This window comes from Diadema setosum, chromosome 9 (assembly GCF_964275005.1).
Source record: "Diadema setosum chromosome 9, eeDiaSeto1, whole genome shotgun sequence".
NCBI lineage: Eukaryota > Metazoa > Echinodermata > Echinoidea > Diadematoida > Diadematidae > Diadema > Diadema setosum.
Window position 1 is genome coordinate 1,219,458 of NC_092693.1, and position 25,510 is coordinate 1,244,967.

Genomic DNA, 25,510 nt, shown 5'->3' on the forward strand with positions numbered 1-25,510 from the left:
CTCAGGGGAGGGACAAAGAGCAAAATCTGAGTCAGTGAGGCGGACTGGCGAGTTACTTGTGACTGTCGTCCACTCATTTTGGTTGAATCCTCTTGTAGTTGAATCGATGCTGTTTGAATGAGAATTTCAAGCTATCTGCAGCCTAGGTTGCGTTTTCCGATTGTTTTAAAAAAGATGATACGAATTGGAAGTTTATCTGAACTTCATGGGAAAACGATTTTGAGTAGATTGGACTGATTTGTTTAGTGTTTGAGTAAGTTTCGTGCAGTGACTGTCTCTCAAACATCTGCAGGCATGCTTCGTTAAACACAGGCTTTAGGCATTATTTTGAAGATGACTCAGTTTCCTCAAAGATGACAGAATGTAGTGCACGTGAAATTATTGACTCTGCAGATTCTACAACAGGTGAAATTATTAGATGTTAAAATGAATTTTTTTTTTAACACATCAATTGCAATGCATAGGTTGTAGATTTCCATCACCTAAACATGAATAATAATGAAAAATAACCACAATCCTGTGATTATAATATTGAAACATTCATAAAGATACATACTTATTCCTGTTTAGGAAGAATAGCTTTGTATCCTAAGATTCTTTGCACGATGACCTCCCCCTCTCTCATGAGACTCTCAAACTTTTGTGGTTACTGTAATGAACCTCAAATACATCAGTTGTCATAAGTGAAATAATGAAAAGATTTTTTTTTTCGAAGTTCAGTATGCCATGAATCAGAAGCCAATTATACCAATATATCTTTGATCACATATGTCCTTCATTGAGTGGTCATTAGGAAGATGAGGGTGTGGCTTAATCCAACACATAAGGCCATCATGGATGTGTTACTCAGGGTTAAATTTATGTCTTCAGTGTTACTGTGTATGTTAGCAGTGTACCTCTGGCTCCTCAAAATGAAGGAAACACACACACACACACACTAAATATGTATTTCAAGATAAACAGGAAAAATCCTGACGGCACATCTCCTCGGCATTATCACCTGGGTTTGTGCAAGAGAGCAGGAGCGGTATAGCTGGATTAATATTTTATGAATAATAGATTCACTCCATTGGCATGATGGCAGAGGAGGTCAATCAACCTAGGGATTGAGATGGGGGAAGAGGATGGGTCCCTTGGACGAGATGTCTTCCCTGATGACCTGGTCTGGATGAGAATTTTGTGGTTCTGAGTCTGAGGGAGTAAAGTGTATTGGAAGAGAAAGAATTGCAAATGTGGAGCAAGCCACCCCAAGTCTCGCTGGACAGAGATGAAATCTTGCTGTGGTGTAATGATGATAGCATTTAATGGGATGCTGCATTGCAGGCATGCAGAGAGCAGCGTCTTGTGGTCTTTAGCTGTTGTATCTTTAGTCAAGGATGTCAAGTGGGTTGGGAAAGTAGGGAGAGTTATGTTTTGGTTTGTTTTGTTTTGTTTTATTAAAAAGGATGTAATTTTATAATCTACTTCTCTGCTCATTATAAATCAGTGTGCAAAGTATCTGTCTTCATGCAAGCAGTAATGATGGAATGGCAAGCAGTAATTGATGGAATGGCAATGGAAATGTAGGCAAACAATTCAGTTTCAGTTTCAGTAAGTTTTATTTCTCCGCTTGTACATAACAGAAAATAAGTATAACAATATCGGACATATCGTTCACAAGTCTTGAAAATATAAACAATTATTAGTGTACAGGTAGAGGAGACCGTTAACAATATGCAAAACGCTTGACTTGGACAACAGCCTCTGATCATAAAATACCTTGTAACAATTTTTTTATTCAAATAAAGGAAGGAACGGAACAATTACACACACGTAGAACAAGTAATGTAAATCTTTAAAGTATTTTAGATGTCATTTGACCAAAAAGGACAACACAAGGTGGAATGTATAAAGATGAAAGAACAAAACAGAACAAAACAAAACCTGAGAATAAGATAGCCGAATAGGAAGAGTAGAGGGAAGAGAAGAAAATTGATTGTCAGCAGATATTGTCATCAAAAAACTAAAACTGTGTCAAGTGCTTGTAGTTTCAAAGATTTCAGGCCATATTTGGATATTTACTCATGGTATACTCTCTTATTGAATTAATAGAAAAAAAAAAGATTTGTAGTTTGGTGATGTTTAACCCCTTGAGGACAAGTCCCTAGTATACTTGGGCAGCTATCTATGGGAAATGCGTGTTGTAGCAAAATCAGTCCATCCTCAATGGGTTAATCTTGTTCATTGACATGTTTTTGACTGATACTCACGTGAGAAGAGAAAATATAGCTGTTCTAGAATATTTTAATCAACTGCTTAGAACACAAAAACTAGAATGGGTAACAAGAGGCTGAATAATGTTGTTGGCCAGTGAGTTAGATTGCATTCTGACTACTCTGCTATCAGTGAGCCTTATTTTTCATCCAACTAAAGAAGGACAAATTTGAATATACATACATTAAACAGTGAGGTAATATAAAAATACATTTAACTTTACATGTATACCAAGACATATATCTTTTTCTTGTGATATTAACAGCATTTTGGTTCTTATTTAGACTTAATAAAATTCTGCTAGTAATATGGTTAGCCAAATTGCTTGAATGTCAAATTTGCTTGCATTTTTTTTTTTCATGAATCTTATTCCACTGGGTGTCATCAGGAAGTTATAACTAGATCATAAATTTTAGGAGTCTTTTACATTTATATTCATAAAATAATATGACTGATGCAGTTATAGTATTTTTTGGTTGTTAGCACCAGACTGGTTGTAGTACTTTTCAGTGTAGTCATGGCTTTAAGGCAGTTTTTCTAAACTCAAAAGATGAAAAGCAAAAATCCTCAAGGAAAGTTTTGTGCAGAGTCTTAGTAACGTGAGATTAAATTTATCATCTCAATTAAACGTAGTGGACGTTTGTTGTACATGTACACTTTTACAGTCATTTTCCTGGATTTAATGTCTCAAATTTCTTCAAAATGACCTAAAAGAGATATGTTTGTATTGTTTTAAAAAATGTTAATGAGTGTAATTCAAAGAAAAAAAAAATCAAAATTTAGATAATTTGACTATAAATGAAATCCAAACAGTCAGGATTCAATTCCCATTTTTTCTCTCTGTAAACCTAGCAGGTTTAATTCATTTGTCACAGAGAAAACATAAACCTCTTTCTGCTGTAATAGGACACAAGCTGTCTAGACCTGTTGCTATAGAAAAATTAATCTATAGTTTCTGCTTTCCATCAAATAATCATTTAAAAGTTTTGAGCTTTTCTTCAATTTTAGCATTTCATTTATACATTCATCCCATTCATTTCGTGTTTGTTATTTGGTCTTTGATACTTGTTTTTCAAATGATGTTGGGTATTGGACAACCTCAAGGGTTCATGAAATGGAAGAATCAATAGCACATTCCTCAAGTACACTATCAGATGTGTGAATGATATCAGGCTGAAAGCAATACAATGATATTAATTGGGAAAGCCGATTGTGTGTGTTTGTATATTCTGCTTAACACTGGACATTGGGGGGAAAAAATAATTACAAATTCATAAAATTTTTGCGTAGAGTTCTTTTTTTATCCCAAGTGATTGACAAATTGCCATACAACTTGACATTCGGTGGTCTAGCGGATAAGATGCCTGTCTGGTGATCAGGAGGTCTAGGCTCAAATCCTGCCTAAATATGCATGCTCATTATTTTTTTTCATGGCTACTTCTAAACACTGATCAATTCAGTGCTTATTCAATGTATGCAATTTTTCAATCAGTTGTGATAAAAATATGGTTGATATCATGTAGTGGCTATCTTCCAAATGTTATATAGTGATCAGCTATTTATGGTCTTGATATAGGAAATCAAGTTCTAATAAAGCCACTGTTTACCAATGGGAACAATGATTAAAAAATTTCTCACATTTCTTGCAAATGTATAGTTCATTTGTATCACAAAACATCCTACCATATAAAAATTTAGCAATAAAGCCACAAATATATAATGGAGATATCACTGATTTTCCCAATAAGCTGTAAGTGTAAATGGTTTATTCTAGCAACGATTTTGACATAGCCATTGTTCAGTTTTGTTTATTCAACAATACTTACATTGATTATACTAATGAACATGTTTACATCAGTTGGTTGTTTTTATCTGTAACTCACATTTCAGAACTATTTTGAAGCACTGAAGCTTTATTTTTTATTCCATCTGCAAATGGAAAATAGCGGCTTTCACTAATAGTGTACACAAATCTGATGTGACTTGTACAAAGTCTACTGAAATTTGAGTCCCATGAGAAAAGTTTTAAGAGCTTTATGATAGCTGTCTGTGTAAGGTCATGTGTCATTATGCAATGCTATCAGTAATAAAACAAGACAAAATATGTCAGAATGAACTATGATAATAAAAAAAAAAAGACGTCTTGACATGTGGAAATGCATGAAGTATTGGTCCTTTTATCTGGTATACACATTCAGTCTTTATAATCTTTAGTTTTGGACATACTTGGAGAAACAAGGGAAATACTGTCCAATCCCCCTTCTTTTTTCTCTTTCTGCATGGCCAGTGAAATATTTGAATCCCCCTGATGGGCCTGATTTTTGTATTTCTTTTTTTTCCCATAATGATAGTTCAGAGGGTACCAGTAAATGTGCCACAGTGGTTATTCAATAGGAAATAAATGCACAGAGCCATCTTGTGCAGGGCAGCATTAAGTGAGCTAATGATTGATGGTCTATTGGTGCATAGCCATGTGAAAGTCAGCACTCATTAAGTATGCATCTATTGCCTTACAGGAAAGATGGGCATATCTGAGTAGGACAACGACAGAAGGTACTTCAATGCCAAGCTAAGAAAATGGCTACAAAAACGCAGTAAGAGAAAAGAGTGAATAAAACAAAACTGTTCGAGGTGATAAACTTTTTGAGAGAAGGGGTGATTTACCTATTGCTCGGTGAGAATAGATATCAAATATCATACCAAGTATTTTTATGTGCACGCTATGTGGATCCAATACCAGCAACACTAGTTGATGAGAGAAACTTACATGAGTTGAAAGCACAGGAGGTAAAAGTTTCTTCAGAGTTTTAATTAATAGTGGATGTATAGACAAGTCGAGATAAGACAGCAAAGAGATATGCAAGTACACCTATTTAGTCAAGTAGGCTATAGATTTGTGTTGTCTACAGCGATGATCAAACCGGACCTCCGTCTTGTAAGAAAAGAGAAGATGTGTTCTGTGAGTTGTGAGGCGATATGCCGAAAGAAGGAGAGATGCGTGTAGCGAGGATTACTGAATTAAGGAGAAGTGAGAAGGAGGTAGGGAGAAGACGAAGAGAAAGAGAGAGAGAGAATTGAGGGGAGAGATGTGAGTAAGACATGTAAGTTAGCATTGATTCATTAACATGACCATGATATCTCGTGTGCAAACCCTCGCTCAACAGCTCTCCCCGGCTTGTTAATGCAAATTAGCTCCTCACACAAAGTCAACGCTTATATGCGTTGCATCTAATTAACATGCCAGCTGGACTTGGGGTGTGAGAAGGCACTGCAGAGAGAAAGAGGCTATAGGAGACTTGGGTCGTGAGAGAAAGAGAAAAGCTAGTGTCAGTTTGTCTGACTCTACGTCTCTTGCTCTCTCTCCCTCGTTTGGGGAATGATTCATTATGCAGTGAGAATTAAGAAGCTATGCATTTGGTCGTCGGGCAGTAGCAGCAGAAGCCACGCTCGTCATGTCCACTGCGGCAGGCTGATGAGTGTGAGTGAGAGGCAAGGTAGGTTGGGGCCTTGATTAGCCCAGTGTGTGGTGAAAAGAGTGCTCTTTTTCCCCCCTTCTCGCCGTGTGTGGGGGCAGTGTGAGGACAGCGAAGGGGGCTTGTCGGGGGAGCACCGGCCAAGCGCTGTGATATGCCAGCGCATAGCCCGTGGGCTGGTCATTAAAAGGCAACCATGCATGCACTTGTGCCGCACACTATTTCAGCCTTTTCATTTCTTCTATCTCTCATCTCTTTCTCTCTCCCTCCTTCTGATACTCTTACTCTATTATTCCAACGTGATTTAATTTCTCTCTTTCTTAAAGTCTCCCTTCTGTTTCTCCCTTCTCCTCCGTGACCTCTCAGATCTGCGGCCCTTTGCTCCATATCCCCACTGGATTCATTTATACCTCCACTGATCAGAAATCGGGACTATTCATCACCAAGCATCGAGTCGTCGACCCATGTCGTGCAGCCTGATTTCCATAGCTGTCTTTGGAGTGTGACATCCGTCTTGCAAGGTAAGCACATTGGCAATGACTTCCTCTCCCAGTCCCTTCATTCTCTGCGCTGGTGTTGTCGTTACCTTCAACGCCAACCTGTATGATAAGCCACCCTCACCCTGCATAGTGTAGTCCTTATGTTCTCCAGCAGACTGCGTACACGGTGTACCTTGAAGACTGACTAATAAAAGTGGATCAAATCCCATCTGATGTGCATTTTATTCCCTTCTGGAAGTTTAGTATCCTTCCTTCGCTCTTCTTACGAGCTCCCTTCACACTTGACTCTCGGGGACACGTATTTGCACTCATGGGACTGAAGAGATGTGACTGGTGTCACAGATTTTTCCCCTTGGAGGCATTTTGGTGTGTTACATACCTCTGTGTACGGTAATCCTTGTCCTTCCTGCGCTACCCCACCCCCCTTCCTTATGATGTCATTCTAAAGGCAAGCAACTAATTCAGAGGAGACTCGTGTCCCCTCGTAAACCACCCTCCCCGTCTTTTCTTGTGCGGATTATCTCTTCAGGCAAATCTCTGCTGCTGATTGGGTGTTGTGCTTCCTAAGCCCGTAATCCTTCCCCAGTTGCCTAGCGATGAGTAGTCCCCTTCTCTGTTTAATCACCCCAAATGTCAGAATCATAGTTCTTGAAACCTGGAGTCGTGTCCTCCCCAGCGCACACCTAAGCTTTCCGCTGCTGTTGTGAAATGTTGACAACACCAGAATTCCAGGCATTGTGCCCATGAATTACGTGCTATTACTCCTGGGTGTATGCGGGGAGTTGTGTTCTCGATGACGAGATGCTACAAATGTACATCAATACGCGCAGAGCTCTACAGGTATTTTGAATTTCAGCAAGCTTTTCTTGCCTGCCTGTTCTGGAGGCACTAGAGGTGCGATGTAGGTCGGCTAATTCCCCCAATCATGGGCCAGCTTTGCCTTGACTCCTCCTGGCTGTCCGCTAAAGCTCAGCTGCCCCACTCACTTCTACCACATTCATGACCTGTCTTCAAATCTGTCTAAAATGGCGACCTCGAAGGGGGGGGGGGATTTTACCTGAGCTAGAAAAAAAAAAGCCTGAAGTTATTCATCCTTTTCCATTTCTTCTTTCATGCAAGAATAAAGTCTTTCTTTTATCAACTGAAATTGCTTCTGAAAAAAGAAAACCCAAATTCAGTCCTTACTCTTCTGAAGATGATGATCTATGATTTTTTACCTTTTTTTTTTTAAATACCAAAAGTAAATCCACATGAAATGTAAGTTTGGTCCATAAAATTTATTCTGTAATTACACTGTCTTGGTTGGATTTCAACACCACCTCTCTTTTATTTATATCTTGTGCAGTGAGCTTTATGTCAACCAGTTTTGGCTAACAAGTTGTCATCACATTACTGGATGTAGGAAGTTTATAAAAACTGTAAAGTATTTTGTTTTATATCTTCAATGCTAATTACATTCTGTTGTAGAAATGAGGAATGTCGCAAAGTTTAATATTGACAAATGTAGTCAGTTGCTACAATAATGAAATGAGACATACCACAGTGTGCATTATTACTATGGATACATCCCCCTTTTCCTGTGGTGTATGTTTACATTGTTTGCACCGCCCCCATTTTCTTTGTGTGCAGCATACCATGACACTGACATTTTGATCTAGGATCTGACAGTGGGAGAAGTTTGCATAAATTAGACCCTGTTTGTGAGTGTTCCTGTGCTTGTAACTTTCTGTGTCAGAATCGCTCTGAAAGTGGGTGGAATAATTAGAGCTAATCGAGGACAATGTTTGTCAATCGGCTGAATTCCACACAGTTATGCAATGTTTACCTCCTTCTCCAGAGTAATCTGTCTGGTTAGGCCTGGCATATGTCAATATGCACTTTGTAAACAGCTAACTGCTCTGGCAAGGACCTCGGTCCCATGCAATCAAATTTGTGATGGCCAACATGGAGAGAATTATGTCATTGCAGTAGTGAGTATTGAATGATAACAGTAGCATGTGTGCTTTTTCCAATGTGATCCATACATTGAGAAGAAATTTTTTTTTTCTTAATATCACACAGACTGATATCAGGATCATGTTAATGATCAATGTCAATTGTGAATTGGCAATACCTTGATAGTTATAACTTCAGATCGGTGATTCAAACACGTCTATAACTAAGGGTAATGATTTGTGGAAGTAAAACTGAAACCAAATTATGCTCTGTGTCATGTTGAGAGTATTCAGTTTCAAAATGGCAGCAGAAAGCAGTCATGTGCTTTAATCCATCCTGGAGGAACGGAGATAATTGTGTGGAATAGAATTTGTGTGTGCTGCTGCTGGGCAGAAAACAGTATTTTTGCATCCAAAGTCATTCCCATCCCCATGGGGTTTGGACACGCAAGGTGGATAAGAAAAGAATGCTTTGGCCAGCCCTCATGAATTGCTAATCCCCTGGGTTGGAATAATGCTGTCCGCTACGCATTAGCATATTGCGGGCGTCATGTGTCTTTCTCATTAACGCTTGAATTAATTGGTGCTTTCACGCTTGAGTCCATGGTTACCTAGTTATCAGCTGCCTCTCTGCTTGGCACACGGTAGAAACCATATTCCATCTCTCGTTCCCTTCATTGCCATCTCGCTTCTCTTGCTTTGTTTTTGCGTGACCTCATTATCTGCACGGCAAATCACGCCACCCAATTAAGTGGGTTTGCATGGAATCAGCACGGAATGATTTTGAATAATCATCTCTTGGCAAAGGAAGATAGGACAACAGAATGACAATAAATGTACAAAGTTAACAAGGCATAAAAAAATTCCTGCCAGTGTGAAAATTGCGATCATGCTCACGTAGCTGTCATATGCTCGAATAGATAATGATACAATCTGCAGTTTGCAAAGCAAGAAAAATGCTAGATTTTCCCCCTCAGGAAAACTAGCCTGTAACCGAAGTCTAATCTTCTACAGGAAGTCTGCAAGTAAAGGTTAGAAAAAAAATGGTGCTATCTTTTAGCGCAGGTTTTGCTGACAAAGATTAATACCTGACGCAATGCCTGAATAGCAGAATAGAGTTTATGATAAAAGGTAAGACAGTGTAGAGTTCAGATACTTCCGTGCCTTCATTTGACTTAAAAGAGCATCCATTTACTCACTTTGAATGACTCCAGATACCCCTTGAAATTCACAACTAATCAAATATTTTATAGAGCGGAATCAGATGTGTGAGAGAGAGAGGGAGGCATAAGAACGAGAGAGAGAGATGAAGAGTAAGAGAAGAAAGAACGTGTATCGTCTTTTTATCCTTTGTTCAGATTGTCAAGCTGCGTATGTATGCAGAAGAGAGGGGAGAGAAATATTAATCAATAATGGTTAGCTGCAGATAATGAAACCAGTAAGGAAATCAGAAATGTGTGAGTGAAAGGGGGGGGGGGGGAGAAGAAACTTCGCAGAATAAAACAAGCGAGGGGAGGAAAAAAATGCAACCAAGGTCATAGGAGACTTTGCGTCATCATACAGCAGGATGATTACAATTGAGCGTTATTGTACCGCAATGAACTGCATTGTTGAAACATACATGTATGAATACAAAGGCACCTGCAATGAAGCGCTAAACTTTTCATCGGCGCAGTTTTCAATTAACGGGGAAGAAAGAGAATACCATGCAGTACAGGAGTCATTTCACTCTGGTTGAAACGGGCGGAACAAAAAGAAGGCTGTTTAAGAATTCATTTCAATTAATGTGAAAGAGAAAGGAAGAGAGGGATAGGGAGAGGGAGGTTTGACTCTTACTGAACAATTAGCAAGGTCCTTTTATAATTTAGGGGAAAGTATCAGATGTTTTGACTGAAGAATCAGACTCACAGACACACAAAGAAAAAAGACTTTCTGATAATACAAGAAAAGATCAGAATTTCATATGAATGGTAGCTAGTGATCCACAGTTATGATAGGCTCATGGATATTTCTTATATCAACTATAATATGTCTTATCATTATGACTAATGACTTGGAATAGGATATGTACACAGAGATTGAGATTTTAATGGAAATATTATAACATGTTGAAATTCATAATGTATAGATATATATTTCATTTGCAGAAATATGCAGCTAGAGGAGAAAAAAAGGGACCTATTTTAAAAATTTCTATGCCATCTGTTACTTTAGGAGCTATAGATCTCTACAGAGGTTATGCTATTATATTTTGAAGGATCCACCAAGATTTCATCAAAATATAAAGTTCGATATCACAGAATTTAACTCAACATCTACCCCAAGATAATGCAGGTGAGATATACAGATATTGACATTGACCTGTTGCATTCTAGGTATTTTTACATTTCCATAAAGTTTTATAAGTGCATATTGTTCCAACAGTGGATAGAATATAAACATTTCTGAACTTATTACAAAATCTTATAACTTGTCTTCATTCTTACTTGTTATATGTTCAACCCAAAGCTGTCTTTTTGGTAGATGTTATGCTAAATATGAGAGAAAAAGAAAGAAACAAATTAAAGAGACTATGTAGCAATAGAAAATGGTTGCCACTTGATTATGATGCAAAATACTTGATAAGAACACCTATGTCGCCACTACCAAAAATGTCAGCTCTTTATCAGCCTGTCAAATGGCTGACTTTTGAGATTATGTTGCTATTAATGTTGTGGTTGGAGAGAAGGAATCCAAAAATAATGGAACGAATGATGTCATCTTTCTGGTATGAAGACCTTCTCTCATTTAAAGTATACTTACAACTCCAACAAAATCAGGCCAAACAGCTGTAGGTTTTGTGTGGTTTAGGTTGTGATGTTTAGCAGCTAGATAAAACTGGGTCTAGAAATTGAGACTAGGCAAACAGGTCAGTGCAAGGTATGCACTAGGCAGAGTTGTGGGCACTGAGACAGTGCAACCCTGTCTTGTGTTGTGTGTAGTGTGGCTGGTTATCTCTGAATGGCATGTAATGGAGGTTTACCCAACAGTGATGGACTAGCCACTGCAATCAGGAATTTTGTTTCTCTTCACAATGTACAGTGCAATTACCCTGCATGCTCTTTCTTATCACAGGTCCATCAGTGGCTCGGATTAATCAGATCATAGCTGCTTAATTAGTACATACACCTTAAAGAATAATTTAATCTGCCTTCTTCAAGAAAAAAAAATTGAATCATTAAAATTGAAAAGAAAATACCAACAGTGGTTTGGACTCCGATGTGTGGACTATGACAATTCATATTTGATCTGAGTACAGTAGAGATACCATTATTAGTCATTCTGGCCATTATTTTGATTGGGCCTCACCTTTCAATAATTCACGGGCCTGTGTTGAGTGTCATCAGTGTGCAGCTTAATGATGTGAAATAGAGAGAGAAAGGTGTGAAACTGCACCTTGTGGCTAAAAACATGGCATGGTTAGACATCTGGAAAAAAAAGCCCCAAAATGAGTGCTTTGTTGTTACTGCAAACAAAGTCTGTTCCTGTCTGAATGACTAACAGGTCTCTGGCTCAGGTAATTAAATATTATTATTGAAGCTGAGCCAGACAGCTCTGATAAACTGCAGTCCCATTTTCTTCCCTCTAATGAACCCCCCCCCCCCCCCCAAAAAAAAAAGAAGAAAGAAAGAGAAGGATTTACACTTTCTTCTGTCTGTGCATAGAACAGAGATGTCTTATTTTTTCCGTGTGTGTAGTGTCTGCTCTCCCACAAGAATTTGTTTCTATAGAGTCATTTTTTTTTTTTTTTTTACAGAATTTGGGTATAACATAATATCTCATCGACATATCTGTCTGTGTCACTGGTTTATGTCAGGGAATGACTGTCCTCATTCCTAAATAACTGTCATGGCTTGTTAGCATTAAAATGCAGTGACAGCATTCGATTTGTCATCAATTTTGCAGACCAGACATGGATATTGACCAGTAGTTGTCATTCCATACCATCTCAGGAAATTCACTGCATTTTAGCGAGCTGGCATTTCTTGAAATATGTCTGAGATGTATGTACCTTTTTGATCAAAAGGTCATGATTTATATCTTATGAATGTTGTTGATAATATTGGGGGAATTGAGTATGTAATAAAAGCAGAGCATTGCAACTTAATGACATGAATTTGAAATGCATTGCAGATTGTCAAGTTTTTGCATTATTTGAGGCTCTGGTTAGCACTGCCTTTGATTTGAGGTCCTTTAATGATCTGGAGTTCATTAGGAGTCGGGGAAAGCTCATTACACTTGCCGCATCATACCAAGCCAGCTCTCATTCTGGTTTATCGACGGATGTTGGGAGAGCTGGGGCAGAGAACAGGTGGCAGGAAACCAACACTCGACTTGATGGTGTTTATTCTAGCCATTGACTATGACCTTAGCTTGTCCTCAATACACCAGCCTAGTCTCTGATATCAGACCCTACATAGTAGCAGTTTGTGTAGGGGTAGAATTTTGTGACTGGGTTATAACGGCTGGTAGGGAAGTTGCTGCGGGATAAAATAATTGTGATTGTTTATCACCTTTTGCCTGATATGCTGGAAATATTTATGTCTTGATTACTTATGTAAATCAAGCTTCTAATCTTTGATGCAATGGATCATGCTAATTAACATAATCTTATTTTTTTTAAGTGTTTTTTTTTTAATCCTACACAACCTACCTTTGCTGATGCACTTAGGGAAAGGTGATTGCCAGAGTCAATTATACATGTCCCTATTTATTCATGGAGTGTAATTTTGAATGTCTTTGTTGTGTAAGAATTACCTCTACCCTGTGACCCGTAAATTTGCTTGTTTTCATATGACAAGGTCATGATAAAATTTATGCTGAGACTTAGCTGAGGTCATGGAATCTTAGCTTAGCTTGGAGAAATGCTATTTGTGTCATTGTAGTGTCTTATTATTATTATTACTATTATTATTATTATTATTATTATTATTATTATTATTATTATTATTATTATTATTATTATTATTATCATTATTATTATTATTATTATTATTATTATTATTATTATTATTATTATTATTATTATTATTATCATTATTATTATTATTATTATTATTATTATTATTATTATTATTATTGTTATTATCATTTATTTTACATTTCAGACATGTGTACATGGGTAAACACAAAACACAATAATTCAGCATAGCAAAAATATTATAAATTATAACACAGAGAAAAAGCACAAATGAAAAACAAAAGAAGCACTTGAAGACAAAAGTAAGATTTCAATCAACTTTCTACAGCTGAACCAAACTTACTTATTTAGGGCAATGAAATGGACCTATTTATCTGTCTTTATTTTCTGATGTCTATGGAATCATTGTGTTTAGATTCATGGAATTAAATTACATTATGGTTATTTGAGCTGCCATAGCAACATGGAAAATACAAAAATTAGAAAGTTATTGTTGCCATGGTAATTTTAGTTATTGTCAGGCCCAGTTGTTGCATACTCTTTATTAACATAATTGGCTCTAAATTTGTTTTTTTTTTCTGTTCATACATGTGTCATCAATCTTGCCTTTACTTCATACACCTAACTGGACAGCTGTTTAAATTTTTGATGTGAGCCCATATGTGGACAGTGATACAAGTATACAAGTGAATAGTTGAAAAGGGAATCCTAGATATTCGTTTATTCTAACTATGTGAATGGTATCTGTTATTTCTTATCCATTGTTCAATAATTGTTGTTTTTGTAAATGGAGTTAAATGAACAATCATGTTATCCAGTGACATGTTGAAATTTTCTTAATCCAAAAAGTATCGACCATAATGACTAGTGCTCTAGATTTATAGCCTGCTGTTTCTCCACGGTGATTCCCACCCCCTATGATAGCGGCGTTATCAAGAAACCCAGGCAGCGGATGGTCCAGGTGTATGAAAAGGTAGACTAGTCCTAAGCCCGCCCCTGTCTGGTTGGCTAACCTGCTTAGAGTCCAGTGACAGCAGCTAGCCAGTCATGTGATGTATGGGATTCCCTTGGGACTAAGAGTTCGGTGGTAGTCTGATCCTCCCATACTCCACTATTCAACTCATTGCTCCATCCGTCTTCACATCCCTATCCACCCAATCTATCGACTGGACTATAAAGAATGCCAGGTCTTTAATGCAGGCACCCCAAGAATGACTCAACTTTTTCAGGACTAGTCAATGCTCTGTATCTGTATCTTGTGTAAGTTCATTCATTCTGTTAAACCACTCATGATAGGGACCCTACCTGTTGGTGTCGATGAGTAGAATGACTAACTAAAATGTTTTGGTAGGTTAGGCCTATGTCTTCAAATCACACGAGACATAGATCCCAGTGTAGCAAGGATTTCTTATCATTACACTAGATTCATTAAGGAAAGATGGATGTTTGTATGTGATGATCACGTTTAAATTTTTGTCTCATGTACCAAAGACAAAGCAGGGGTAAAGACATCATAATATTTGCATTCCAAACACCATTTTCACAAAATCAAGTGTCACAGAAAAAATGTCATCCATTGATTACTTCTTGAGTAGACTTTGAACAAGAGGCTTTCAAATTCAATAGAAGACATGTTTTAAATCTGACACTGCTGCATAATGCCAGGGCCTTTCTGAAGTACGCTCCTTTTTCATTTTAAAGCAGGTTTTCTGTTGTTGTGTGAGGTCACCTGTACTATCTAACCATGAAGATGATAATGATATTGGTTTTTTTTATATTGATTAATATCATCATAATCACTAACATTTTTAGTATTACTCATGAAGCATCACATGGGTAGACTAAGCTCCTTAGTTCCTGCCTTTGATTATCGGAAGAAGTCTTCTATTGTAACAAGTCTTTCTTCCATGTTAAAAATGTAATCACCCATGAAATGCTTAGTTACTAGTTAGGTAAGTCACGATATGCATCAGAGGCTGGAGTCGGAGTAACAGCTTAATGCTGTACAGGGAGATTAAAATCTGTAAGCATCAGAGCACAAGAATGTGAACAAAACCAATCTTTTGTGAAGAAAAGAAAGTGAGAATGTGAATAGGTGAAGCATCTGTATAGCCATGAAGTTAAGATAGTGGATTTGTTAACAATTCTGTGGAGTTTCCTGTTTGTCGTTGTTGTTTTCTTGGGATTGTATCATCAGTTAGATCATGAAAAGCTCTACAAGGAAGATCTAGAGGAATATATAAAGAAGATTTATATCAAGGAAAAACATTGATTTCTCTGGCTGAAGTGATACAAGGCAACACATGTTACAATTTTACACTGTATGTCTAATTTTGCTTGATGTTTGCTAATCTTTTGTTTATATATCACCTAGTCTATTCAGAAGCACATTGATGTACATTTTTCTGAGTGCAAATTTTGGCTAGCTCCCAACCCATGGCAGTCTCTGTCACTGTACGTGTCATAGGCAGATCCTGATTGTTTTGCTTTGTGTTTGAGAAAAAGATAGATAGATAGAGAAATGTAGGGAGATACAAGAGTTCTGACATAGACCTAATTAAAAAACAAATGAATCCGAAACCGCTTAAGTTTGAATATGTGAAGAGTATTTCTTTGTTTCTACCAAGACCATCACCAGTCCTTGTGTCCAGCAAGATGGTGAAGATTGGGATTGACCAATGACTGACCTTTCCCCTTGACCCTCAAGCCCCATTTTCTGCCCACTGAGTCCTCTACATGGAGGAAGTGCATGCCCGCCAAATCTTCCAGTGAGGAATTATGGGTCAGCGTGCTCTTGTTTTCAGCCAAATTGTGTCATTTGGCAGTTGTTTGTCTTCTCTTACTTCTTTGTCACATTTGCTCAGTGCTTTGCCAGTTTTTCTAGGACTCATTGAATAGTGTCTATTGAAATCTACTGAGAGCGAAGGCAGGAGGAGGGCTAATCAACAGGACATTTTATTTTTAATCATCATGTGTTACAGCCTTGACACACTTTTCTGTACAAGCAGTGGATCACAATGGCTTTTTTCACACACCACCAACCCATGGGCAGCCAAACGTAATAGGATCACATTGTTTCAGGACTGCCTGGCAGGCGACACCTATTCACAGCTATTTATCAAGTGCCACTGATTTGCCTTTATGAGGGGGTTGTCATTTTCCACAGTCAACCGAGCAGAGACCTAGCAGTGTTACTATTTTTGTGGCATTTGTTCTAATTTCACAAGTGAGCTCTGTCTCCAGTTGGGTCATAACGGCTTTCATCCATTTAGTGGTAGAAGTTTATCAGAAATTGGGAGAGGGGGTGAGAATGGGGAGAAGAAAGAAAGAAAGTAAAGAAGTGTGACGTGTCGTTGTCAGTCTGTCCGTGGGAAAGATAAAAGATGGCATGGGAAACGAAACCTTGATCTTTGATGGCCTGTTGGTGACCTTAATGTCCTTATGTGCAGTAATGAGTAGCTCACTGACAGTGATTCCTGCTTTGTCTAATTGAATTCAGTTTACAGCCAGAGGAGCTCTGCTGTGCCCCTCACCCTGTACCCAGACAAACTTCAGCCTCTAGGCTGCTTCTTCAGACCTCAAATAAAGAAAGCAACTTTTTTCTTTCTTTTTTTTTTGGGGGGGGGGGGGGCAGCGGGGAAAGTAGCACGTTAATAAAGCTGCCGGAAAAGTTGTGAAAGGTTACACTTCACTTTTTTTCCCCTTTCAGTTTCAATGAATGTAAAATCAACTTCACAGTGAGAGAAATCTCTGTGTGAGATTTCTTTTGAATAGATGTTGTCTCTAAGTCATGATTGTGGATGGAAAAAAATGTATGACTTGCTGTCAAAGTTCCATGTTGTTGACTGTTGGCAATAGATAGTTGATCTTTACAATCAGTAGTATCTGTGATGTTTGTAACTAGATTGTCAGATTATATGAATACCCACAGGTGCTCCAAGAGTATTGTCACAGCTAAGTTGAGGTCTGTGTGATGCAGACTAATCTTTGATTTTCCCCCCTTGGATGGGCCCCAAGAGTTACCAGTCAAAAAATATATCACTGGGCAACTCAGAATGAGAAACTGGCCAAAGTTGACAAGATCTGTTTGCTGTGCGTTTGTAGTGAATCAAATCACTGCTGGAAGAAGTTTTCTTTCAAAGAAGAGAATCAAAACTAAGTGTAGTAGTTATTTGCATAACAGAGCAATGGTTGTAATGGTGTTATTACAGTCATGTGCAAAAAGAAAAGAGAAAATCTTGTTGCAAAATTTACAAGGTCTTATGATGTGTGTTTAGACAATATGGACAGTTAATTGTAAGTTTGAGTAAACAACTGGGTGTGCTCTACATTTAGATTAATGATGATTGTAAGGAAAAATTTACAGATAAGCAGATGTTTTTCTTTTGTGATGAAAATGAGTGAATTCTGTGTGCTTAATTTATTTTACATTTGTAGCAGGCAAATGAGCTGGCCCAATCTCAGGGGAGAGAAAGATATACCCCCCCCCCCTTCCATCGCAGTAGACACAGCGAGCAGAGAGAGAAAGAAACCAGTAAGGCCGACCCTGTCCCCCTACACACTTATGAGCGAGTGTGCGCCATGTTTGCAAGACTCTGGAGTGAGAATCGTGGGGAGAAGCCGCTTAGCAGGTCCTCCAGAGCGTAGGAGCAGGATTCATCTTAGGACCAGACTAGGGTGTGGATTAGAGATCTATGCTCGGAATGGGAGCACTTAATCTGATGGCTGCAGACAGCTGAACAGAAGAGTTCTTGTGTCATTTTCCCCTCTCCCTTCCTCCCTCGCACTCTGTTAGTCCTCCTCCTAAAACTCAATATAGTCGTAAATAACAGCCTTGTCAGTTAGGGCATTCCAGAGTGGAGAAATATCCCGCGCTTGGAAAATAATTGGCATATCTGAGTAATGAACTTGATGAGGCCAATGTACCTGCCCCCGGTCCAATTATTTCAGTGGACATTCTAATGATGCAGGCTGATTGCTCGAGCCTACTCTGGTGCAATACAAATGTGACTGAAGTGCCAGGTTGGCAACCATTCATCGTCACAGGTTTGTTCTCTCCTGGGCGTGTTAGGTACTATGATGCATATTTTTTTTTTATTTTAGATACTGCTGCCTTTGGATTCCGTAATGGCCATGTTTGCAGAGATGTAAAATCAGGAGTAAACAAGGAGAGAAATGATAATCAAAAGGGCTTTTTACACTTGTAATTTTTTGCTTAGCCCCGGACTATCGGTGGGGCTAAGGGGGGGCCTTAGCCCCACCGATAGTACGGGACTATCCTTAGCCCACTTTCTGTTTACACTCGTTTTTGCCAAAGTGGGCTAGCCCCACCGATAGTACGGTACTATCTGGCCCTGCAAAATAGCAGGGGTTAGCACCGCAATTGCGGTGCTAGCACCGCAATTGCGGTGCCAAGCAAGTGAGTGTAAACAGAACGAAAAAATAATCCTGGGCTAAGCGACGGAGACGAAGTGCGACCCTCACTGACCAATCAGAAACGAGGTAATCAAGTGCTGCCGGTGCGTGCGTGTACGTGTACAGTACACAGCGTAATTATGAATATTCATGTGGTTTGGAAAGTCCGGGGCTAAGAAAGACGAGTGTAAAAAGGTCAGTTTTCTCCTTAGCCCCGGACAAGAGATAGTACGGGACTAATTGGCGAGTGTAAAAAGCTGAAAAAATTGGTACGGGACTAACGATAGTCCTGGGTCAGAGAAAGTCCGGGGTTAAGAAACACAAGTGTAAAAAGCCCTAAGGATTGCTTTCTTGATGGCAGCAGAGGTGGCGGATGTGAAGATATCCAACAGGGTTTAGAAGTTTGTCAACTTTACTCTGACAATTAACCAGAATTAGCACGGCCATGTTGCTAGCATCACCCTCTGATGACATCCCGCTCCTCTTCTTTCCCCCCTGAACCAGCAGGGATGCCCCGTTACCATGGCCCCCAGCCTAATTAGCCCCTGACCCCTTCTACCTCTGTCACTGCCAAGACCGAGCTGGTCTAATCACCGCCATATGGGCCTCACTTCATCAGAGAAACCAAGAGAAAAGGGAGGAAAGAAGAGAGGGGGGAAAAAAAGTTGTAAGCTAATCAACCTCGTCTTTGGGCTGGCTTGCAGGGGTCAGGTGAGGTCACACCACTCCATTATTTATACAATCCAGAGAGGAATTTAGCGAGGTAGCGGCAGGGTTGATTGGATAGCACTGCTTTTTCCTTGTCAGATAACGCATAAACAATCCACACACGACATCATATATTCCCATACATTCAACGCCATGCTCTTGTTTTGGGCGGTCTTTCACAATATCTCTCTTCCCTCTCCCCCCCCCCTTTTCCCTCCCTCAATCCATGTCATAACTACCTTTTTATGGGAGGGAAAAAGTTTTTTCTGAGACAAACAAAAAAGTTAATCACTTTGTGCCCCTGGCCCTGTAATCTGCGGGTTCTTTCATTGGCAGCATAGAGTTACACATATTTCTGTCTGGTTTAATTTATCACGGCTATGTTTGCATAGAAATCGGGGCTGAATGGCTAAATGGCTGGTTTGTGAAAGAGGTGCAGCAGCGTCCCCCTAATGCTCTCTACCAGTGCTTCCACACAAGCCCTCGTCTCAAGATAATGATATGAGTAATCGTACAAAAAGAAGCCATTACAGAATGGCAAAGACTGCGCCAGACCCTAATGACTTGGGACCAAGAAGCATTTGTCTACTTCTGCGGGATGGCACTTGTCCATATCGTCATCAAGTCTGTTTGAAGGTGATCAAGACCCCCTTTATCACAACCATTTTATTTGTGCTCCCCGTTGTGATGCGATGGTGCTGTTCTGTATTTCACCCTTGTAAAGGGATGGCTGAAGTATACTAGTAGCTTTTGAAGATGTGATTGAAAATGAGCTAGCATATGCCTGAAGGAAATGCCTGAAGCAAAAATGTATTTCGTTTCTGGCTTTGGAGAGATTGTGATGCAATGATAAGGAATCGTGAATTAGCTGAATTATGTAGGCTGCTTTAATTGTCTGTATATCTAGAAATGCCTTCTTGTGACTGAGGGAGTGACATAGAACCTCATGTGGAATCATATTAACTCAGCTGTTAAAAGAAGCTAATTCTGGAATCAAGAAATCTGTCTGGGTATGCATCTCTGTGGTGCAAAGCCACAATTAGCACTCATTAGGGTTACTGCTACCACTTCTACCACCACTACCACCACTACCACCACTACCACCACTGCTACCAGAAAGAGAGAGAGAGTGGGGGGGAGGGGTTAGGAGTGCCTGGCATGGGAAGATGCACCCATTAGGAGGGAGAAACAGAGGCCAAGATGAAACCACTGTCTGCTCCAGGGGTAATTGATTGTGCTGGAGTTGCAAATCAGCCAACTAGCGGATTTCTCTGCCCTCGCCAAGGTCACCTACGGGTCACAATTTATTTAGTTTCGCAAAAAGAAAAATCCTTCAGAAATTGAGGAATGAGAGAGCAGGAGAGCAGACAAAGGATTTTCTGCCAGAGATGATGGCTGGCATACAGTAATCTGCTTCCGTGGCAACCCCTCCCCCTTTGCTTCCAAGACGGGCGGGTCACCTGTGCAAGACAATCTCTCAGACATGTAGGTCTCGCTAGCAGGATGCTATGGGGAATAACCGAGCAAAATGATTTCCCTCTCTTTTGCAAGTAAGTTTTGTCGAAAAAACATTTCCTTTTATCTCATTACTTGGTCAATTGCCTGCAGTTTGAAGCAGATGTTATGAATATACTATTGACAATTAGAAAATATCCTGAATACCGATACAACAATGTTGCAAATCTTTGACAAGAGTAGATGTGGCTCCAAGTGAAATAGGAGAAAGCTATGTTCTTTCCTGTTGCTTGTGCTCTTTCGTTCTGGTCATGATATGGTTGATGAAATTGTATTTCTAATTTCCTTCAAGAGCGCACAAGAGATGTTGTGACGGGTAAGAAGTGAAAGATGGGGCAAGCTCGTCAGTAATTAAAAGCAGCTGGTTGTTGCCAGTTCCATGATGCCATCAGTGTTCTTAATCAGCATCCCGTGGGAGTGTAATCTGAGCGATGGAATGTCCGTGTAATATCCATTTTGGTCCCGCATGTCATCTTTTATATGTGTCAGAAGCTGGGGAGATAAAAGGTAGAATAAGGGCAACCACTCTCCCGTCAGCGGTGGAAATAATACCCAGAAGTCGCTGGCATTAGGGTGCTTCATGGGCCATGAAAGCCAAGGAACTGAGGAAACCATTGTTTGAGGTGGTGTGTGTTGGGGGAGGGGGGGGGGGTGAGCACATCAGCAGAAATTAGCACTTGGGTACGTTATCTTCCTGCTCTGAGCTTGTTGATCTTCTACCACTGTTACTTCATCTCATTTTGGTATCCACTTGACTAGGCACCGTCGCAGTTTGACGCTTTCTTTCAGTTTTCTGTTTTCCTCATCGTAACTCTGGTAGAGTTCAGTTTTGTGAGTCTGTTGCAAGTCTATTGATCACGTTATTGATTTAGAATATGAGAACCATTGTTACAGCATTTATTTTCAGAATTAAACATACCATGTTATCATTAAGACAATTTCTTGTGAACTTCATTTGTAATCAGACCTGACAAGTATTGCTGTTCAACAAATTGTAATCAAGGGGACACCTCCATGGTGGTTTTTGACAAGTTATCAGGAAATGAAAGTGATAGAAAAAATACAAAAATGAATCATATCCTTGAAATTAAAGAAAAACTAAGGGAATGAAACTGGTGTATTTTGCACTGGAAAGGTGAATTCAGGGGCGATAATTCTTGTCGCTTATTCCATGCGGAGATCTGCTGTTTGTGTCAGTTATACTGATGGCATTGACAAATGTGGCTTCTTTGCTCTTCTTTCATAGGTTCCTCCCCCATCTTATGGACCCACCCACTTACTGACAAAGGACCTCTCTGACTTCATCTACTATTGTATTCTCATCCTGGAGGTACAGCAGACCAAAGGTAAATACAAATGTAGCTTTCAATAGGTGCTTTTAGGCAAAGCAATATCATCTTATGCTGACTGCTGCTTATGAGAACAATGATGGTATTGATGGTAATGGTAGTGATGATGATGATGATGATGATGATGATGATGAAAATATTGATCATATTAATTGATGTTGAGAATGATGAAGATAATATTATGTTGATGATGAGGATAATGATGCTGATGTTGATGATAGATAATGATGATGGCAGTGAAGATAACGATGTTAATGATGATAAAGATGATGATGGTGCTGTTGATAATAGCAGTGATGATGATGGCCCAGATGTGACCACTCTGTTTCGGCGGAACCTTCTAGAAACCATGAGATAGCATGTTTGCTTCCTCCGTCAAGCATCTGATGGCTTGGAGGAAGTGAAGAGGGTAGATTGGCGGGATTAGATGAGACACATTATGTGTGTGAGATATGTGGATTATCAAACATCTGTCTTTCACAGCGACCAGCCAGCCAGGAGCACAACATGAAGAGAATCAGGGGTCGCATGAAATTGAGTTTGATTGCCTGGTTTGTCATCATCTCGCCGCGTACCTGACAATCTAGGGGCACAGGCTAGGGGGTACAGGTGGATTGGCTTCAAGCACCTCCGGATGGAAGAGGAGGGGTAATGAGGGTATCCCTCTGGAGAAGGGGGTAAATTACATCCCCCTCGAGGGGTGCAGCTCTTGGCTCTGTTGTTGGGAGTGCATCCTTCCCGTAAGTTAGGGCTGAAGTGTGTCTTGATAGTTCAAGGTTCAGCCAGGTCCTCCCTAGAATCAAACAGACAGAGGAGCAGACACAGACACAGCCATCCCTTCTCGAACGAGACAGTGAGTCAGTCAGTGGACCCCAGCCAAAATTAACATGAATCAAATCATCAGAACCCAGTGGAAAGAAAAATGAAGTGAATGTATATGTTCACACACAAGTTGATTGTCTGGTGTTAGTCAACTTTATGTCTTGAATAGACTTATGGTATGTGCAGTGGAGGGATTACCTGGTCATTTTGGACTCCAAAATATTTTGTATACAAACTATGCGATGACTGTCAAGTCTATCATTTGATTTAGGATTAATTTTTGTTGAGAGAGATTCCAGGTTTTACCACAGATTAGGAGATGTCAGTTGTCATTTGCCATTGTAGAGGTGAACAAAAGTGTAAAAACATGACACTGATTGGGGAAATCCCAAATCTGGGCACCTTGTTGATAGAAAGGAACCTTTATGTATGCATTGACTTTGTTGAAAACAGACATATTGTTTCGGAAGAACTTCTGTAACATGAAACTTTTTGCCATCTGTTTGATAAATTCCTGATTTCGAGGAGATAATTCTTGTATGTGCCATCTGTATATGACACCCTAAAACAGCCCCCTATTCCGAGATGAATCATAGATTTTGCTCATAATTTGTCATAATCGCACCCAAAAATGTGTGCGCTTCTTAAAGGTAGTCATAGTGGTTTGGACGTGCTAATCGTACAGCGGAGGAGTTGGCAAATATGACATGCCTGGAGGGAAGGCCAAGTTGTCCCTGTGGTCAGAATCCTTTTCTCCATCTCCCTCGCTTTCTGGAAGAGAGAGTTGATTTCATCCTTCTTACCGGTGGGCCATCTTGCCTGGGAGTATGCTCTTTGTAACATGACCCCTAAAACCTTTCAGATTAATTGATGGATCTCGCAATCCGGGCACCATTCAAAACGCGTTCCTCCGCTATGTGCTGATACTCCCCGTCATTGCCCCTTTCCTAGCACCCCGGCGCTAACGATCCCCTTGTTTTGTGCTGTCGAGATATTGAAATATTATCCTCATACACCCTCCCACATACGAGGGAAGGCAAAAACGTGTATAGGCATACACACTGCCCAGTGTCTGAATAATCACTAAAATGCAGAATGTAGGTCGCTGCTTCATAGTGTGATGATGGGCTAATTACTATTCTCTCTACTGGTCATGTAAGGACAGGAAGATGTATGCAGGGAGTGAGGTACACAGGAAATGAGGAACTGCATAATGTGTGGATACACATCAAGTATTCGATGTGAGTAGTTACAGTACCAGCCACTGTATTATGTCTACTGTGAGAGGGGCATGCAACCTATATTATTCACATGCAAAGTAGCAGAGCACAACTTTACTACAGCGATGCCATTTGTGTGGGGTTTTGTCGGAAATGTCAGAAATCTTACATTTCTCCTTCCTGATTTTACTGCAGATATGTCCTTGATATTTTGTCATTTAACATCCCCCATGAACAAAGAAGTTGGCTCAATCAAGAGCAGTTGAGCATCATAATTCTTTTTTTTTCCCCGGAACTCAAAAGGGGTGATATCTAAGGAAGCAGTATCTCAGCAATGTGAATAGATGTTTTTGATCCTCATAAAATGTTTTAGAAATGTTTATACCTCACCTGGTTTATTTCAACCTATTTACAGGGAATAGTCTTTGATATACATTTCTCCTTTTTTTTTCGTTAAACCTTAAATTCTACAATTTCTTGCAACAATATCGACCAACAACAACAACAACACACACTAAATGTAAAGCCACAGTACCTTGCAAAAGCCTGAAGGTCTTTTTAGAATATATTTTCTTTTTTGTTTTTCTTATTTGCATACCAGGCTTGGAAGGCTATGAAGTTTTTTTGTGTATGTTGAAGGATATGAAATTGTTACTCAAGACCAGTTATCATCACTAGTTGGAGATAAACTTGGAGAAAGAGACACATCTTGACAGTGGTATGTGGGCCTCTGTAATGCTGACATGATCTAGGAGGTGGTGAATTACATTCACTGCATTTGACTGATTTCTATCAGGTCTTCCAGTTGAAATTTTCTGCAGGAGAATTATGTGTGAAGGAGAGAGACATTGCCTGCTTTGGTGTGGCGACTTATTCCTGCGAATCAGAGAGCTGTTTAATGAGCCCCGGCAGAGAGCGGTGGAAAGGAGGCGAGGGTGCGATGCTGAAGGATGGACACGATGTGATGACAGGTTCAAAGGAGGAGGAAGAAGAAACAAGAAAGGAAATTAGACAAGAGAGAAAGAGATGAATACCTGGAGATTGAGTTTATCTGTGCATTCTTGCAAGCTATGGTACAATCTGCCTGAACTTCCCATTTGCATACATCATGCGCTGCAATTATAGAAACATTTCAGCTTCAGTTTGTTGGCCCATTATCTCTCTCCCTCTTTTATTCTATTCTTGCCAAATGTAATAAACATTAGCAGAACATTCGGGCTGTCATCATCGCTAATTAGACGGAACTCGTTAGCAGACACAGGCTGCTGCTAATCGCCAAGATGCGATGCTGGATCGTGGATGAATCCTTTCCCCCCTCCATTCCAAAGACAGGATAAATGAGCCTAGGGAATTAAACTGTC

At 39.6% G+C, this 25,510-nt stretch overlaps 1 protein-coding gene across 6 annotated transcripts in view; it reads left to right on the plus strand.

Annotated features, from left to right (window-relative positions):
• Positions 1–25,510, plus strand: part of LOC140233059 (zinc finger homeobox protein 3-like) — a 162,479-nt gene that overhangs the window by 96,306 nt on the left and 40,663 nt on the right. For 3 of the 6 annotated variants that reach the window (XM_072313172.1, XM_072313177.1, XM_072313173.1), the window contains 2 exons: positions 6,093–6,247; positions 22,005–22,104. The gene's annotated coding sequence lies outside the window, so the exon portion shown is untranslated. Of the gene's footprint in view, positions 1–5,735; positions 5,748–6,092; positions 6,248–19,825; positions 19,880–22,004; positions 22,105–25,510 lie in introns of those variants that run through there. The other 3 variants (XM_072313174.1, XM_072313176.1, XM_072313175.1) reach the window with 3 other exon arrangements.